This window comes from Ranitomeya imitator, chromosome 10 (assembly GCF_032444005.1).
Source record: "Ranitomeya imitator isolate aRanImi1 chromosome 10, aRanImi1.pri, whole genome shotgun sequence".
Taxonomy (NCBI): domain Eukaryota; kingdom Metazoa; phylum Chordata; class Amphibia; order Anura; family Dendrobatidae; genus Ranitomeya; species Ranitomeya imitator.
This window is the reverse complement of record NC_091291.1, coordinates 135,281,266-135,299,645: the sequence shown is the minus strand read 5'-3', so window position 1 is coordinate 135,299,645 and position 18,380 is coordinate 135,281,266. Positions and strand designations below refer to the sequence as shown.

The window sequence follows — 18,380 nt, the reverse complement described above, 5'->3', positions numbered from 1 at the left end:
ATATTGCCCAGTCACGTAGTATATTGCCCAGTCACGCAGTATATTGCCCAGCCATGTAGTATATTGCCCAACCACGTAGTATATTGCCCAGTCACGTAGTATATTGCCCAGTGACGTAGTATATTGCCCAGCCACATAGTACAGTGGGGCAAAAAAAGTATTTAGTCAGTCAGCAATAGTGCAAGTTCCACCACTTAAAAAGATGAGAGGCGTCTGTAATTTACATCATAGGTAGACCTCAACTATGGGAGACAAACTGAGAAAAAAAATCCAGAAAATCACATTGTCTGTTTTTTTTTATCATTGTTTTTGCATATTATGGTGGAAAATAAGTATTTGGTCAGAAACAAAATTTCATCTCAATACTTTGTAATATATCCTTTGTTGGCAATGACAGAGGTCAAACGCTTTCTGTAAGTCTTCACAAGGTTGCCCCACACTGTTGTTGGTATGTTGGCCCATTCCTCCATGCAGATCTCCTCTAGAGCAGTGATGTTTTTGGCTTTTCGCTTGGCAACACGGACTTTCAACTCCCTCCAAAGGTTTTATATAGGGTTGAGATCTGGAGACTGGCTAGGCCACTCCAGGACCTTGAAATGCTTCTTACGAAGCCACTCCTTCGTTGCCCTGGTGGTGTGCTTTGGATAATTGTCATGTTGAAAGACCCAGCCACGTTTCATCTTCAATGCCCTTGCTGATGGAAGGAGGTTTGCACTCAAAATCTCACGATATATAGCCCCATTCATTCTTTCATGTACCCGGATCAGTCGTCCTGGCCCCTTTGCAGAGAAACAGCCCCAAAGCATGATGTTTCCACCACCATGCTTTACAGTAGGTATGGTGTTTGATGGATGCAACTCAGTATTCTTTTTCCTCCAAACACGACAAGTTGTGTTTCTACCAAACAGTTCCAGTTTGGTTTCATCAGACCATAGGACATTCTCCCAAAACTCCTCTGGATCATCCAAATGCTCTCTAGCAAACTTCAGACGGGCCCGGACATGTACTGGCTTATGCAGTGGGACACGTCTGGCACTGCAGGATCTGAGTCCATGGTGGCGTAGTGTGTTACTTATGGTAGGCCTTGTTACATTGGTCCCAGCTCTCTGCAGTTCATTCACTAGGTCCCCCCGCGTGGTTCTGGGATTTTTGCTCACCGTTCTTGTGATCATTCTGACCCCACGGGGTGGGATTTTGCGTGGAGCCCCAGATCGAGGGAGATTATCAGTGGTCTTGTATGTCTTCCATTTTCTAATTATTGCTCCCACTGTTGATTTCTTCACTCCAAGCTGGTTGGCTATTGCAGATTCAGTCTTCCCAGCCTGGTGCAGGGCTACAATTTTGTTTCTGGTGTCCTTTGACAGCTCTTTGGTCTTCACCATAGTGGAGTTTGGAGTCAGACTGTTTGAGGGTGTGCACAGGTGTCTTTTTATACTGATAACAAGTTTAAACAGGTGCCATTACTACAGGTAATTAGTGGAGGAAAGAGGAGACTCTTAAAGAAGAAGTTACAGGTCTGTGAGAGCCAGAAATCTTGATTGTTTGTTTCTGACCAAATACTTATTTTCCACCATAATATGCAAAAAAAATGATAAAAAAAAACAGACAATGTGATTTTCTGGATTTTTTTTCTCAGTTTGTCTCCAATAGTTGAGGTCTACCTATGATGTAAATTACAGACGCCTCTCATCTTTTTAAGTGGTGGAACTTGCACTATTGCTGACTGACTAAATACTTTTTTGCCCCACTGTATATTGCCCAAACACGTAGTATATTGCCCAGTGACGTAGTATATTGCCCAGTCACGTAGTATATTACCCAGTGACGTAGTATATTGCCCAACCACGTAGTATATTGCCCAACCACGTAGTATATTGCCCAACCACGTAGTATATTGCCCAGTCACGTAGTATATTGCCCAGTGACGTAGTATATTGCCCAGCCATGTAGTATATTGCCCAGCCACGTACTATATTGCCCAGTCACATAGTATATTGCCCAGCCACGTAGTATATTGCCCAGTCACGTAGTATATTGCCCAGTCACGTAGTATATTACCCAGTGACGTAGTATATTGCCCAGCCACGTAGTATATTGCCCAACCACGTAGTATATTGCCCAGTCACGTAGTATATTGCCCAGTGACGTAGTATATTGCCCAGCCATGTAGTATATTGCCCAGCCACGTACTATATTGCCCAGTCACATAGTATATTGCCCAGCCACGTAGTATATTGCCCAGTCACGTAGTATATTGCCCAGCGACATAGTATATTGCCCAGTCACGTAGTATATTGCCCAGCCACGTAGTATATTGCCCAGTGACGTAGTATATTGCCCAGCGACGTAGTATATTGCCCAGCCACGTACTACAGTTAGGGCCAGAAATATTTGGACAGTGACACAAGTTTTGTTATTTTAGCTGTTTACAAAAACATGTTCAGAAATACAATTATATATATAATATGGGCTGAAAGTGCACACTCCCAGCTGCAATATGATAGTTTCCACATCCAAATCGGAGAAAGGGTTTAGGAATCATAGCTCTGTAATGCATAGCGTCCTCTTTTTCAAGGGACCAAAAGTAATTGGACAATGGACTCTAAGGGCTGCAATTAACTCTGAAGGCGTCTCCCTCGTTAACCTGTAATCAATGAAGTAGTTAAAAGGTCAGGGGTGGATTCCAGGTGTGTGGTTTTGCATTTGGAAGCTGTTGCTGTGAGCAGACAACATGCGGTCAAAGGAACTCTCAATTGAGGTGAAGCAGAACATCCTGAGGCTGAAAAAAAAGAAAAAATCCATCAGAGAGATAGCAGACATGCTTGGAGTAGCAAAATCAACAGTTGGGTACATTCTGAGAAAAAAGTAATTGACTGGTGAGCTTGGGAACTCAAAAAGGCCTGGGCGTCCACGGATGACAACAGTGGTGGATGATCGCCGCATACTTAATTTGGTGAAGAAGAACCCGTTCACAACATCAACTGAAGTCCAGAACACTCTCAGTGAAGTAGGTGTATCTGTCTCTAAGTCAACAGTAAAGAGAAGACTCCATGATAGTAAATACAAAGGGTTCACATCTAGATGCAAACCATTCATCAATACCAAAAATAGACAGAAAAACACCTCAAGAAGCCAGCTCAGTTCTGGAAAAGTATTCTATGGACAGATGAGACAAAGATCAACCTGTACCAGAATGATGGGAAGAAAAAAGTTTGGAGAAGAAAGGGAACGGCACATGATCCAAGGCACACCACATCCTCTGTAAAACATGGTGGAGGCAACGTGATGGCATGGGCATGCATGGCTTTCAATGGCATTGGGTCACTTGTGTTTATTGATGACATAAGAGCAGACAAGAGTAGCCGGATGAATTCTGAAGTGTACCGGGATATACTTTCAGCCCAGATTCAGCCAAATGCTGCAAAGTTGATTGGACGGCGCTTCATAGTACAGATGGACAATGACCCCAAGCATACAGCCAAAGCTACCCAGGAGTTCATGAGTGCCAAAAAGTGGAACATTCTGCAATGGCCAAGTCAATCTCCAGAACTAAACCCAATTGAGCATGCATTTCACTTGCTCAAATCCAGACTTAAGACGGAAAGACCCACAAACAAGCAAGACCTGAAGGCTGCGGCTGTAAAGGCCTGGCAAAGCATTAAGAAGGAGGAAACCCAGCGTTTGGTGATGTCCATGGGTTCCAGACTTAAGGCAGTGATTGCCTCCAAAGGATTTGCAACAAAATATTGAAAATAAAAATATTTTGTTTTAGTTATGTTTATTTGTCCAATTACTTTTGACCTCCTAAAATGTGGAGTGTTTGTAAAGAAATGTGTACAATTCCTACATTTTCTATCAGATATTTTTGTTCAACCCTTCAAATTAAACGTTACAATCTGCACTTAAATTCTGTTGTAGAGGTTTCATTTCAAATCCAATGTGGTGGCATGCAGAGCCCAACTCGCGAAAATTGTGTCACTGTCCAAATATTTCTGGCCCTAACTGTATATTGCCCAGTTACGTATATTGCCCAGCCACGTAGTATATTGCCCAGTAACATAGTATATTGCCCAGTGACGTAGTATATTGCCCAGCCACGTAGTATATTGCCCAACCACGTAGTATATTGCCCAGTCACGTAGTATATTGCCCAGCCACGTAGTATATTGCCCAACCACGTAGTATATTGCCCAGTCACGTAGTATATTGCCCAGCCACGTAGTGTATTGCCCAGTCACGTAGTATATTGCCCAGCCATAGTATATTGCCCAGCGACGTAGTATATTGCCCAGCCACGTAGTATATTGCCCAGCCACGTACTATATTGCCCAGTCACGTAGTATATTGCCCAGCCATAGTATATTGCCCAGCGACGTAGTATATTGCCCAGTCACGTAGTATATTGCCCAGCCACGTAGTATATTGCCCAACCACGTAGTATATTGCCTAGTCACATAGTATATTGCCCAGTGACGTAGTATATTGCCCAGCCACATAGTATATTGCCCAGTGACGTAGTATATTGCCCAGTCACATAGTATATTGCCCAGCCACATAGTATATTGCCCAGCCACGTAGTATATTGCCCAGTCACGTAGTATATTACCCAGTGACGTAGTATATTGCCCAGCCACGTAGTATATTGCACAGTCACGCAGTATATTGCCCAGCCACGTAGTATATTGCCCAACCACGTAGTATATTGCCCAGTCACGTAGTATATTGCCCAACCACGTACTATATTGCCCAGTCACGTAGTATATTGCCCAGTGACGTAGTATATTGCCCAGGTACGTAGTATATTGCCCAGCCACATAGTATATTGCCCAGTGACGTATATTGCCCAGCCACGTAGTATATTGCCCAGTGACGTAGTATATTGCCCAGCCACGTAGTGTATTGCCCAGTACGTAGTATATTGCCCAGTGATGTAGTTTATAGCACAGAGCTACATAGTATATTGCCCAGCCACGTAGTATATTGCCCAGTGACATAGTATATTGCCCAGCCACGTAGTATATTGCCCAGTGACGTAGTATATTGCCCAGCCACATAGTATATTGCCCAGTTACGTAGTATATTGTCCAGTGATGTAGTATACAGCAGAGCCACGTAGTATATTGCACAGCAACGTAGTATACAGCACAGAGCCACGTTGTATATTTCCCAGCCACATAGTATATTGCACAGTTACGTAGTATACAGCACAGAGCCACGTAGTATATTGCCCAGTTGCATAGTATATTACCCAGTGACGTAGAATACAGCACAGAGCCACGTAGTATATTTCCCAGCCACGTAGTATACAGCACAGAACCACATAGTATATTGCCCAGCCACGTATGTCACATGTTAAAAAATAAAAAACAAGCATATATCTCCTTCCGGGGGCCTCTTGTAGTTCGGTCGCATGACCGTGACGTCACGGCAGGTCCTTCTCGCGCAAGCGCGCAGGACCTGTGATGACGTCGTGGTTACATGACCGTGACGTCATGGCAGGTCGTTCTCACGCAGGAACGCAGGACCTGTGATGACGTCGCGGTCACATCACCATGACGTCATGGCAGGTCCTTCTTGCGCAGGCGCGCAGGGCTTGTGATGACGTCGCGGTCACATGACCGTGATGTCATGGCAGGTCCTTCTCCCATACCATCGTTGCCACCGGAACTTGCTGCTTGCATGGAGCAGTTACCAGAGCGTAGCGAGGAGCGGGAAAGGCGGCGGAAGGTGAGTGTATAATGATTTTTTATTTTTTTTATTATTTTTAACATTAGATGTTTTTACTATTGACGCTGCATAGGCAGCATCAATAGTAAAAACTTGGTGACACATTGTTTATAGCGGCGGTAACGGAGTGAGTTACCCGTGGCATAACGCAGTCCGTTACCGCTGGCATTAACCCTGTGTGAGCGGTGACTGCGGGGAGTATGGAGTGGGCGCTGACTGCAGGGGAGTAGGGAGGGACTAATTGGACTGTGACCGTCGCTGATTGGTCGCGGCAGCCATTACAGGCAGCTGGCGAGACCAATCAGTGACTTGGATTCCATAACAGACAGAGGCCGTGACCAATGAATATCCATGACAGACAGAAGGACAGACAGACAGAAAGACGGAAGTGACCCTTAGACAATTATATAGATCTATTATCTATCTATTTATCTACCTAACTCAGGGGTGGGCAATTAATTTTGCCATGGGGCCGCATGAGAAATTGGGATGGTTTTAGAGGGCTGGACTAATATAATTAACTCTGCTGTACAGGCATCGGCAGGGTCAGTTGCAGTTTCTAGTGTTTTACCTATTTACCCCTGTGAGTTGTTACACAATCAGAATACCGGTGTGACGGAGACAATGAAGACATGGGGCCAATACAGACCTGGTCCTGGCAGCAGAGTGAGACCTGAAGGGCCACACTGAGGCCATGTCATAGGCAGGAAGGTACAGGAGCCTTGAGGGGCCACACTGAGGCCATGTCATAAAGAGGAAGGTACAGGAGACCTGAAGGGCCACACTGAGGCCATGTCATAAAGAGGAAGGTACAGGAGACCTGAAGGGCCACACTGAGGCCATGTCATAAAGAGGAAGGTACAGGAGACCTGAAGGGCCACACTGAGGCCATGTCATAGGCAGGAAGGTACAGGAGCCTTGAGGGGCCACACTGAGGCCATGTCATAAAGAGGAAGGTACAGGAGACCTGAAGGGCCACACTGAGGCCATGTCATAAAGAGGAAGGTACAGGAGCCTTGAGGGGCCACACTGAGGCCATGTCATAGGCAGGAAGGTACAGGAGCCTTGAGGGGCCACACTGAGGCCATGTCATAAAGAGGAAGGTACAGGAGACCTGAAGGGCCACACTGAGGCCATGTCATAAAGAGGAAGGTACAGGAGCCTTGAGGGGCCATACTGAGGCCATGTCATAAAGAGGAAGGTACAGGAGCCTTGAGGGGCCATACTGAGGCCATGTCATAAAGAGGAAGGTACAGGAGCCTTGAGGGGCCATACTGAGGCCATGTCATAGGGAGGAAGGTACAGGAGCCTTGAGGGGCCACACTGAGGCCATGTCATAGGGAGGAAGGTACAGGAGCCTTGAGGGGCCACACTGAGGCCATGTCATAAAGAGGAAGGTACAGGAGCCTTGAGGGGCCACACTGAGGCCATGTCATAAAGAGGAAGGTACAGGAGCCTTGAGGGGCCACACTGAGGCCATGTCATAGGGAGGAAGGTACAGGAGCCTTGAGGGGCCACACTGAGGCCATGTCATAAAGAGGAAGGTACAGGAGCCTTGAGGGGCCACACTGAGGCCATGTCATAGGGAGGAAGGTACAGGAGCCTTGAGGGGCCACACTGAGGCCATGTCATAAAGAGGAAGGTACAGGAGCCTTGAGGGGCCACACTGAGGCCATGTCATAAAGAGGAAGGTACAGGAGCCTTGAGGGGCCACACTGAGGCCATGTCATAGGCAGGAAGGTACAGGAGCCTTGAGGGGCCACACTGAGGCCATGTCATAGGCAGGAAGGTACAGGAGCCTTGAGGGGCCACACTGAGGCCATGTCATAAAGAGGAAGGTACAGGAGCCTTGAGGGGCCACACTGAGGCCATGTCATAGGCAGGAAGGTACAGGAGCCTTGAGGGGCCACACTGAGGCCATGTCATAAAGAGGAAGGTACAGGAGCCTTGAGGGGCCACACTGAGGCCATGTCATAGGCAGGAAGGTACAGGAGCCTTGAGGGGCCACACTGAGGCCATGTCATAGGGAGGAAGGTACAGGAGCCTTGAGGGGCCACACTGAGGCCATGTCATAAAGAGGAAGGTACAGGAGCCTTGAGGGGCCACACTGAGGCCATGTCATAGGCAGGAAGGTACAGGAGCCTTGAGGGGCCACACTGAGGCCATGTCATAAAGAGGAAGGTACAGGAGCCTTGAGGGGCCACACTGAGGCCATGTCATAGGGAGGAAGGTACAGGAGCCTTGAGGGGCCACACTGAGGCCATGTCATAGGGAGGAAGGTACAGGAGCCTTGAGGGGCCACACTGAGGCCATGTCATAGGGAGGAAGGTACAGGAGCCTTGAGGGGCCACACTGAGGCCATGTCATAGGGAGGAAGGTACAGGAGCCTTGAGGGGCCACACTGAGGCCATGTCATAGGCAGGAAGGTGCAGGAGCCTTGAGGGGCCACACTGAGGCCATGTCATAGGGAGGAAGGTACAGGAGCCTTGAGGGGCCACACTGAGGCCATGTCATAGGCAGGAAGGTACAGGAGCCTTGAGGGGCCACACTGAGGCCATGTCATAGGGAGGAAGGTACAGGAGCCTTGAGGGGCCACACTGAGGCCATGTCATAAAGAGGAAGGTACAGGAGCCTTGAGGGGCCACACTGAGGCCATGTCATAAAGAGGAAGGTACAGGAGCCTTGAGGGGCCACACTGAGGCCATGTCATAGGGAGGAAGGTACAGGAGCCTTGAGGGGCCACACTGAGGCCATGTCATAAAGAGGAAGGTACAGGAGCCTTGAGGGGCCACACTGAGGCCATGTCATAAAGAGGAAGGTACAGGAGCCTTGAGGGGCCACACTGAGGCCATGTCATAGGCAGGAAGGTACAGGAGCCTTGAGGGGCCACACTGAGGCCATGTCATACAAAACAAATCATCTGCACTAATAGGAGAAGACAACATGTGCAGAGTCTGTCTGTTCTCCCCGTGTTTCCTCCCGCATTCCAGAGACTGATAGGGAATTAGATTGTGATAATGTCTGTACAGCGCTGAGGACTATGTTGGCGCCATATAAGACAGTGACAGAAACACACACACATACCTCCTCCTGCAGAGCGGCCCCTCCGTGTGCGGACAGGACCTGTGTGACATCACAGTCATGTGTTCTGTCACATGGGGAGGGGTCACATGATCAGGGGCGGAGCTCCAGATTTCCAGGACTCTGATATGTTTGAATCCGGTCATAAGAATGATTGACACAGCCAGGAGCCAATGGCTGCTGATGCTGTGTCAATCACATACTGACCCTGGAACTGTATGCGCTGCAAGCGCATACAGTTCCGACAGCGTGTGGACGAGCTCGGGGCCTTCACTCCAGCCGCCAGCGGTCCTCTTCAGAAGCATCTGGCGGCTGGCCGAGCGGTGCCGGGGGCGGCTGCCAGAAGTGACAGCTAGCTGGCGGGCTGTTTAAAATCATCAGGCGGGCCGCATCTTGCCCAGGTCTGACCTAACTATATCTATTATCTATCATTATCTATATATCTATCTATTGTATTATCTGTCTATAATCTCTATCTATTATCTGTCTATATCTCCTATGAAATGGGTGTGCAAAATCGAATGGTACACACATTGCTCCTGTGCTGTGCAATTTTAAAGGGACCCTGTCACCTGAATTTGGCGGGCTATGTAAATGCCCTGTGTCCGGTCCGATGGGCTGTGTTTCCTCTTCTTTCATTCACCTTTTCCTTTTGCCCGCAGTTGGGCAAAGCATACTGCGCGTGCGCAAGGCAAGATTGCATTGCGCACGTGTGAACTACGGAGAAAACCTACTCAACTTCAAGAAAATATTGCGGGCAGCGGGAAAGGAAGGGGTGAATGAAAGAAGAGGAAACCCCGCCCATCGGACCGAACACAGGGCATTTACTTAGCCCGCCAAATTCAGGTGACAGAGTCCCTTTAATGGGTGCAAAAAAAAAAATCGCACAGCACAGGAGCAATGTGTGTTATATTCAATTTTACACACCCATTTCATAGGAGATATAGACAGATAATAGATAGAGATTATAGACAGATAATACATAGATAATAGATAGATATATAATGATAGATAATAGATATAGTTAGGTAGATAAATAGATAGATAATAGATATCTAATAAATAGATAGCAGATAGATAGATTGATTGATTGATTGATTGATTGATTGGCTTGTAAAAGTATTCCCCCAACCCCTCCCCTTGGCATTGTCATGTTCTGCTATCTGACAATCTGGAATTTCATTGTTTTTTAAGGTTTTCAACAGTTATTGTAACGAACATGCCTACAACTGTGAACATTTGGTTTTATTTTTATTGTGAAGCAAACAACACAAACAACAAATGGGACAAAATAGTGCATGACTATTCACCTCCCTAAAGTCAGTACTTTGTAGAGCTTCCTTTTGTGGCAATTACATCTGCAAGAGGCTTTGGATAAGTCTCTAAAAGCTTTCCACTTTTTGCCATTGGGATTTTTGCCCATTCCTTAAGGCAAAACTGCTCCATCTCCTTCACGTTAGATGGTTGTGAACAGCAATCTTCAAGTTTGACAACAGATTCTCCATTGGATTATGATCTGGGCTTTGACAAGGCCACTCCAGAACATTTACACATTTCCCGTTAAAGCACTTGTGTGTTACTTTAGCTGTGTGATTTGGGTCATTGTCTACTTGGAATGTGAACCTCCACCCCAGTCTCAAATCACTGACAGACTGAAGCAGGTTTTGCTCAAGAATATCCATGCATTTCGCAACATCCATCTTGCCCTTGATTCAGACCATTTTCCCTGTCCCTGCTGCCAATAAGCATCCACACAGCATGAAGCTGCCACCACATTTCACTGTGGGGATGGTGTTATTGGGGTGATGAACTGTGTTGGTTTGGAGCCAGACATAGTGTTTACCCTGGTGGCCAAAAAGTTTAATTTTGGTCTCATCTGATCACAACACCTTCCTCCATATATATGGGAGTCTCTCATGTTTTTTTTGGAAATTCAAAACAAGACTTACAATTTTTGTGTGTAAGTAAAGGCTTTTTTTCTTCCACTCTTACATAAAGGCCACTTCTCTGAAGTGTATGGCTTATTGTGGTTGTATGGACAGATACTCTAGTCTGTGCTTAGCAACCCGGCAGCTCCTTCAGGGTTACCTTTGTTCTCTGTGCTGCCTCTCTGAATGATGTCCTCCTTGTCCAGGCTGAGAGTTTTAAAAGGCAGCGCATTATTGGCAGGTTTGCTGTAGTACCATGTTTTTTTCCATTTCATAGAATGGTAAAGTTGAAAGGGACCGCCTGGATTATCTGGTCCAACACCCTAATTTGATCGTAATGGAATTGACAGGGAATCATCAGAGATTGGGATAGTTTTTTATAACCCAACCCTGACTTGTACTTATCAACTTTGTCCCTGACTTGTTTGGAGATCTCCTTGGTCTTCATGGTGTAGTTTGGAGATCTTGTTGCTCTTTATGGTGTTGTTTGGTTAGGCTACTTTCACACTTCCGTCTTTTTAGATCCGTCACAATCCGTCGTGCACTGGATGCGTCGTGTTTTGGCGGACCGTCATCACGACAAAACATTCAAGGGAACGTTATTTCGTATGTCACATCCTGCACTCTGGAGCGCGCATGCCCGGGCGGAGCTCTCTAGCTCCTCCCCGGGACTTTAGAATGGGCAGCAGATGCGTTGAAAAACTGCATCCGCTGCCCACGTACCGATGGAAGTGTGAAAGAAGCCTTAAAGGGACTCTGTCACCTGAATTTGGAGGGAACAATCTTCAGCCATGGGGGCGGGGTTTTCGGGTGTTTGATTCACCCTTTCCTTACCCGCTGGCTGCATGCTGGCTGCAATATTGGATTGAAGTTAATTCTCTGTCCTCCATAGTACACGCCTGCGCAAGGCAAGATTTAATTTAGACATTTAATTTAGGTCTATATTTTTCTCATTTCATTAACTTACATTACTTAATTTAGTGCTGATTCACACCAAATGGATTACAAAAATATTAAAACACAGGTTGTAATGTAAAAAAATAGGTAAAAAGCCAAGGGATGAATACTTTTACAAGCCACTGTAGATAGATAGATAGATAGATAGATAGATAGATAGATAGATAGATAGTCAGTGAGATACATAATCACCAGTGCTTTGTGTGTGTTTTTTGTACTTGTATTTAGCTAACTAAATAAAATACATGATAAAAAAGGTTAGGTCCCCCCGTATGTTTAGTAACCAGCTGAGGGAAAACAGACAGTTGTGAACTGGTATTATGATGCTGGGAAGGTGTCAAAATTAGTGATGAGCGAATATACTCATTACTCGAGATTTCTCGAGTACGCTCGGGGGTCCTCCGAGTATTTTTTAGTGCTCAGAGATTTAGTTTTTCTTGCCGCAGCGGATTGATTTACATCTGTTAGCGAGCATAAGTACATGTGGGGATTCCCTAGCAACCAGGCAACCCCCACATGTACTTATGTTGGCTAACAGATGTAAATCATTCAGCTGCGGCAAGAAAAACTAAATCTCCGAGCACTAAAAAATACTCGGAGGACACCCAAGCGTGCTCGAGAAATCTCGAGTAATGAGTATATTCGCTCATCACTAGTCAAAATCCATGGAGCTTCCCAGCCTATTAATAACAGCTCACAGCTATATATTTAGCCTTTACTGGTTATAAAAAGGAGGAAACCCCCTGAAAAATGAAGGGGTCCCCTCTATTTATCACCAGCAAAGGCTAAGGAGACAGCTACAGGCTGATATTAGTTTAGAAAGGGCCATGGATATATTGGTCCCTTGTCAGACAATAAGCCCAGTCCTCATTCTCCCAGAAATGGTGCATCCATTAGAAGCGCCAACCCTCGGTTCTTCCTGATTGCCCTGGAGTGGTGGCAATTGGGGTAATTATTTTGGATTTGATTTCAGTTGTGCAATGTCCGCTGACACCAACCCCAGGGGTCAGTAATAGAGAGGTGTCTGTCAGACGTCCCCATTACTAACCTCGTAGTCAAAATAAATGAAAACACACATACAGAAAAGTCCTTTAATGTAAAAAGCACTTCCCGATAATTACCCTCTTTTACTCATTCATTACCAAAAAGCAAAAAAAAAAAAATCACACCTGTCCACCGTAATCCATAATACACTCCCTGACAGAAGTTATGTCGCTTATCCATGTTATGTAAATAAAAGCCTATAACCTGATGTTAAATTCATCCATCCATTGGTTGAATAAATTATTCTTTTGAAAGCTGAAACCCTCCGAAATGTGGTTTAGGTTAAGAAAATAAATTGGCATTAATGCAGAAATATTGATCAATTAATGGACACAGAATGGTCAGATTTTGGCAAGACAAAAGTTTTGTCGCCCACAGAAAGTAATGTGATATTCACACAAATAATTAACTTAAAATACAAATATATGTTGCATAACATTGGTGAATGAAGTTGTGGTGCAATTAGAGTCATATTTAATATTTTGTGTGACTTCCATGAGCTTGAAGGACGGCATCCATGCGGTTCAACAATGATTCATACAATTTATTAATGAAGTCATCAGGAATAGCAAAGAATGCAGTCTTCCATGCCTCCCAGAGTTCATCTAGATTATTTGGTTTTATCTTCCAAGCTTCCTATTTCATCCTACCCCAAACATGCTCAATGATGTTAATGTCTGGTGACTGGGCTGGCCAGTCCTTGAGCACCTTGATCCTTTTTGCCTGGAGGAACTTTGTTGTAGAGATGGATGTATAAGATGGAGCACCATCCTGCTGCAGAATTTGACCTTTTATGATTTGGAATATAAGAGGTAGCTTATACTTCTTGATATTTTAGGCTATTGATATTGCCTTCCACCTTGCAAATGTTTCGCACACCCCCATACTGAATGTAACCCCAGACCATGATCTTTCCACCACCAAATGTAACTGTTTTCTGGGTGTATTTTGGATTTATATGGGCTCCAGTAGGTATCCCACAGCATTTGCGGCAGCTCTGGTGTAATTCTACTGAAGATTTATCAGAGAAATCCACCTTCCGACACTTTTCCAGCGTCCGTCTGTTTAGCAGGCTGTGGGACTTTGCAAATGCCACACATTTTTTATTTGCCTTTTGTTTAGTGCTGGCTTCCTGGCACTGATTCGACCATGGAGGCCATTTAGAGACAGAATCCTACAAACTGTTCTAGTTGACACAGGGACTTGAGGTGACCAGGCCTGATGGAGCTCTGCTACAGTGGAAGAGGGGCTTGCTTTGGATTTTCTAACCAACAAACGTTCCTCCTGAGCAGTTGTCTTGCAGGGTCTGCCAGACGTGGGCTTGTCAAACATCTTCAGTCTCTTCAAATCTTTTTTTAATTCTTTGTACTTGACTCTGAGACACATTAAAGGTGCCAGCCATCTCTGCAGTGGATCTGGTCTTCAGCCTCTTGATAATCCAGGCTTTGGTCACAGGGTGGATTTTGGGCATGTTGTCAGAGCTCAAGTTGCAGTTTGCAGTTCAAGTGAAAGTCTGGGGTGCTGGGTTTCTTTTTATACACACACACTAATTAACCGATCATTTACTGAGCACAGGTGAGGATGTAAACTAGGATTGGGTGCATTATATGACCAGGCGACAAAACTTTTGTCTTGCCAAAATCTGACCATTCTGTGTCCATTAACTGATCAATATTTCTGCATTGATGCCAATTTATTTTCTTAACCTAAATCACATTTTGGAGGGTTTCAGCTTTCATAAGAATAATTTATACAACCAATGGATGAATTTAACGTCAGGTTATAAGCTTTAATTTAAGTAACATGGATAAGCGACATAACTTCTGTCAGGAAGTGTATGGAGGTCCTGCGACAATCCCGTTCAGAGAACGCAGCTCCATAGACTAGAGAAGCAGCCAGTGCCGGTTCTCATGCAGAGCAAAAGCATGGCTGCTGTCACGAGCGATGACGTCAGTAAGGTTCAGCGGCTTCTGCTGCTATACAAGTCATTGATTGTGCATTGTCCAGCCTTACAGACTTCAAAAGAGACAGAGAGAGGTAGACAGGGATAGAAGCCATTGTTCATGCATTGGTGTGCAATCTTCTGCTTCCCTGACCAGACTGAGGTAATAAATGGAGATGTGCAAGCGCTGTTAGAGCAGAAGTGCTCAAAACCCCTGAAAATGAGCTTAAAACCACAGTTAGGAGAAATTGGTACATTTAGTGGTGACATGTGCGGACCCTATTGATGGATGGCAGTGGTGGCTGTAGTTTCCCAACAAAAAGCTGCAAACAAAACTGGTCAGGATGTGGTTACATAAGGAAGGTATCGAGCATGTCCAGGACCAGCGCTGTAGATCTTAAAGAAAAAAGAGATAGCACTTAGCGCATGTGTTGGAATCTGTGTTTCTGCATCTTGCAAGACTAAAAAGTAAGGAATAGACAGCGGTGCGAATGCACGGCCAGGACTGCTGGATTACAAAACAGCTGCAGAGCAGGTGAAGAGATATTAGGAAGACTGCAGGGCACTTTTGGAACAGGATCCCAACGGGTGATTTTATTTCTGTGCTATATCACAATACAAGGGGGGACTTCTAAGACCCTGCAGGACCAAACTTTGGATACACAGTGTCACGGATTCTGATGCATGGACTTTGTGTGCTGATCTGAGAGAATGTATGACCCCACTAATCATACATGTGATTCATTTATGTCACGGCATGATGTGTCCTTAAAAGAGCTGCAATGATAAAGCGTAAGTTATGAGCGGTCCGAAATAACAAAAACGAAAAGTCAACAATACATGCCTCCATTGTATTAGCGTTGGCAAAAGGCTCCGATTCCACAATGTTTGTGCAGAAAAAAAGCAACTCAGTTTCTGTAGTCTTATTGAATCCAAAGGAAAATCTGCAATACCAGGCACGACCTGTCGACATATGGCACCGTTTCTTCCTAAATTTTTGTACTCCAGTATAACATCTTTAGGCTGGAATTATACAGTACCTGCTCTTTTGGTTGCAGTTACTTGAGCCAAAATGGAAAGTGGATTTAAAGGGGTTTTTCAAGTTATCCCTATCCATAGGATAAGTGGACACGCCTGAATAGACCAGAGGTCAAGCATGAAAACCCCTGCTCCATTCATTCCCTCTGGACCTGTCATAGTCCACCATCTCCAGCAGTTCCAGACCGTAGAGCAGTGGTGCGCATGCATGACCATCACTTTGCTCTAAAGGGGCATCTCACAGCTCCGTCCAGGATGCTAATTTTAGATTCAGGGAGCACAGCCTATATTTGATATTCACAGATCACATTGCATATATTTTTTATATTTAGGGGGCGTAGGATCTTAATTTTATATTCCGGGGCTTCATGTTAAATTCAGGGACATTTTGTCATTGAAAACATCAGGTCACAGATTCAAGTCTTGTGCAAGAATCACCCGCGGGTGTCGAAATCAAAAGGGACGTCACATTTTTTTCAACGTCAAGGTAAGATGTTGACGCGGGCAGCGATTTTTGACATATTGCGCGTTTAGTCATTTGTAAAAATATTCATTTGTCAGGTGTGACAAGAATTGGGAAACACTGACCGGACGAGATGCCGACTGTCTCTTATCACAGAGGTATTGTGTAAGGAGCCAGGTGACACGTCAATACAGGGTATTAAAGGCATCTGTTACTGACCTCGAGACTACAGAAACCGCAAGCAGATCCATCCCAGAGACAAACTCTCAAGACGCTGCATTGAGCTGCAGACAAGGACAAGGTTTTGCTTGGAGACCATGAAGACCTTTTTGCATGTAGCAGTGTTTTTTTGCTTAGTCATATTGGGGCAGATGAAAGGTAAGAGCACTCACTCCTGAGTGGTATAATGCTCAGTAATAAGTGCGGGGGGGGGGGGAAATGAGACTAATTGTACTGGTTTCTTCTTTGGAAGAACCTGGTCTGGGACGTAGGTTGAGATGTGTCCACTCTTACTTTGGCCCAAATTTCGTAGACTCCACTTTCTCATTGACACTTTCTCCCACAGACACATACAGCACAAACGGCGCAGGGTAACACAAATGTTATTTCCAAAGTTGACCATGACCACTTTACATTGTAGGTTGAGCCGAGATAGAAGAGCAAGGACACATCTGTACAAATGTGATTTCACTACCACCATTGTTGACTGGGACATACATTGAGATGTGTCCAGTCTTTCTTTTTCTGCAAGTTTCGTAGACTCCAATTTCTCATCAAAATGTTCTTCCACAGTCACATATGGCACAAATAGCGCACCACAGGGTAACACACTTCCAGAGTTGGTCATCACCACTTTACATCACAGGTTGAGCCAAGATAGAAGAGCAAGGACACGTCTGTACGGATGTGATTTCGCTACGACCAATATTGGCTGGGACGTAGATAGAGAGGTGTCCACTTTTACTTTTCCGCAAATTTCATAGACATCCAATTTCTCATCTACACATTTTTCCTCAGTCACATATGGTACAAATAACGCACCGCAGGATAACACAAGTTTAATTTCCAAAGTTAGGCATCAACACTTTATACTGTAGGTGGAGCCAAGATAGAAGGTGAGTAAGGACATCTCTGAATCAAAGAGGTCTTCACTTTATAGTATATGTATGTTTTATTAACAGGGCAGTGCCTCGTCTGCCATTCATGTAACAAGTTCAGCAACGTCACAGAGTGCGACCTGCAACTGCCAGAAAACTGCACCGCGGAAAAGCCGTTATGCAAGATAACACAGGAGAAAACCGGCATCCCCGGCATGGAAATGTGTGAGTATAGATGCTGCATGTGAACAGCATTCTGCCTTTGAGCAATAAACTGTCCTGTGCGAACAGCAGGAATAACATTGCTTCTGACTATTATGACTTGTATCCTGCATTTTCACCAGTTTTTCCCTCTGCAGGCTCTATGTGTAATTTACAGGTGTCTCTGAGTTAGTGGGGCTAGTAGCTGCTATGATGTCTCCCATACACAGCACACACAGACATGAGGGATTCCTCCTCTCCCGTCTCTATGTAACATGTTCAAAAGCAACAGCATGGAGGGCATTATACAGCAGTACTGAGTAGTGTAGATGTGAATACAGCACTGGGATTGGGAAAAAAAAGCACTTACTAGAAAAAAAAAAGCAGAATGGATGATCATATACAGCAGTACTGAGCAGTGTAACTGTAGATCCATCAGTGTATGAAATAAAACACTTACTAGAAAGAAACAGCTAGGATATTATGCAGCAGTACTGAGCAATGTAAGTGTGAATCAGGCATTGTAGGAGATAAAACAGCACAAAGAAGAAGCATGGAGGACATTATACAGCAGTGCTGAGCAGTGTAGCTGTGAATTCAGCACTCAGGTTAAAAAAAACACCACTCACTAGAAAGAAGCAGTATGGATGAAAATATAGTGGTACTGAGCAGTGTAAATGTGAATCAATCATTGTATAAGGTAAAACACTTAGTAGAAAGCAAGAGGATATTTCAGCCTCTCACTCTGTTTCCACTCACTCTATAGACTTGAATTTGCATTCACTCTCAGATTTTGGCAGTTTTTGAGAGTAAAGGAGGCTCGTCAAGCTATGCTTTCTCTGAAACACCAAGGCTTTTCAGAGCAAAACATCTTCCTACAATGGTGCAGCCAGGAACTGATA

General features: G+C 45.0%; 1 long non-coding RNA gene across 1 annotated transcript in view; it reads left to right on the top strand.

Annotated features, from left to right (window-relative positions):
• Positions 1–18,380, top strand: part of LOC138652041 (uncharacterized) — a 566,979-nt gene that overhangs the window by 442,854 nt on the left and 105,745 nt on the right. The window lies entirely within an intron of this gene.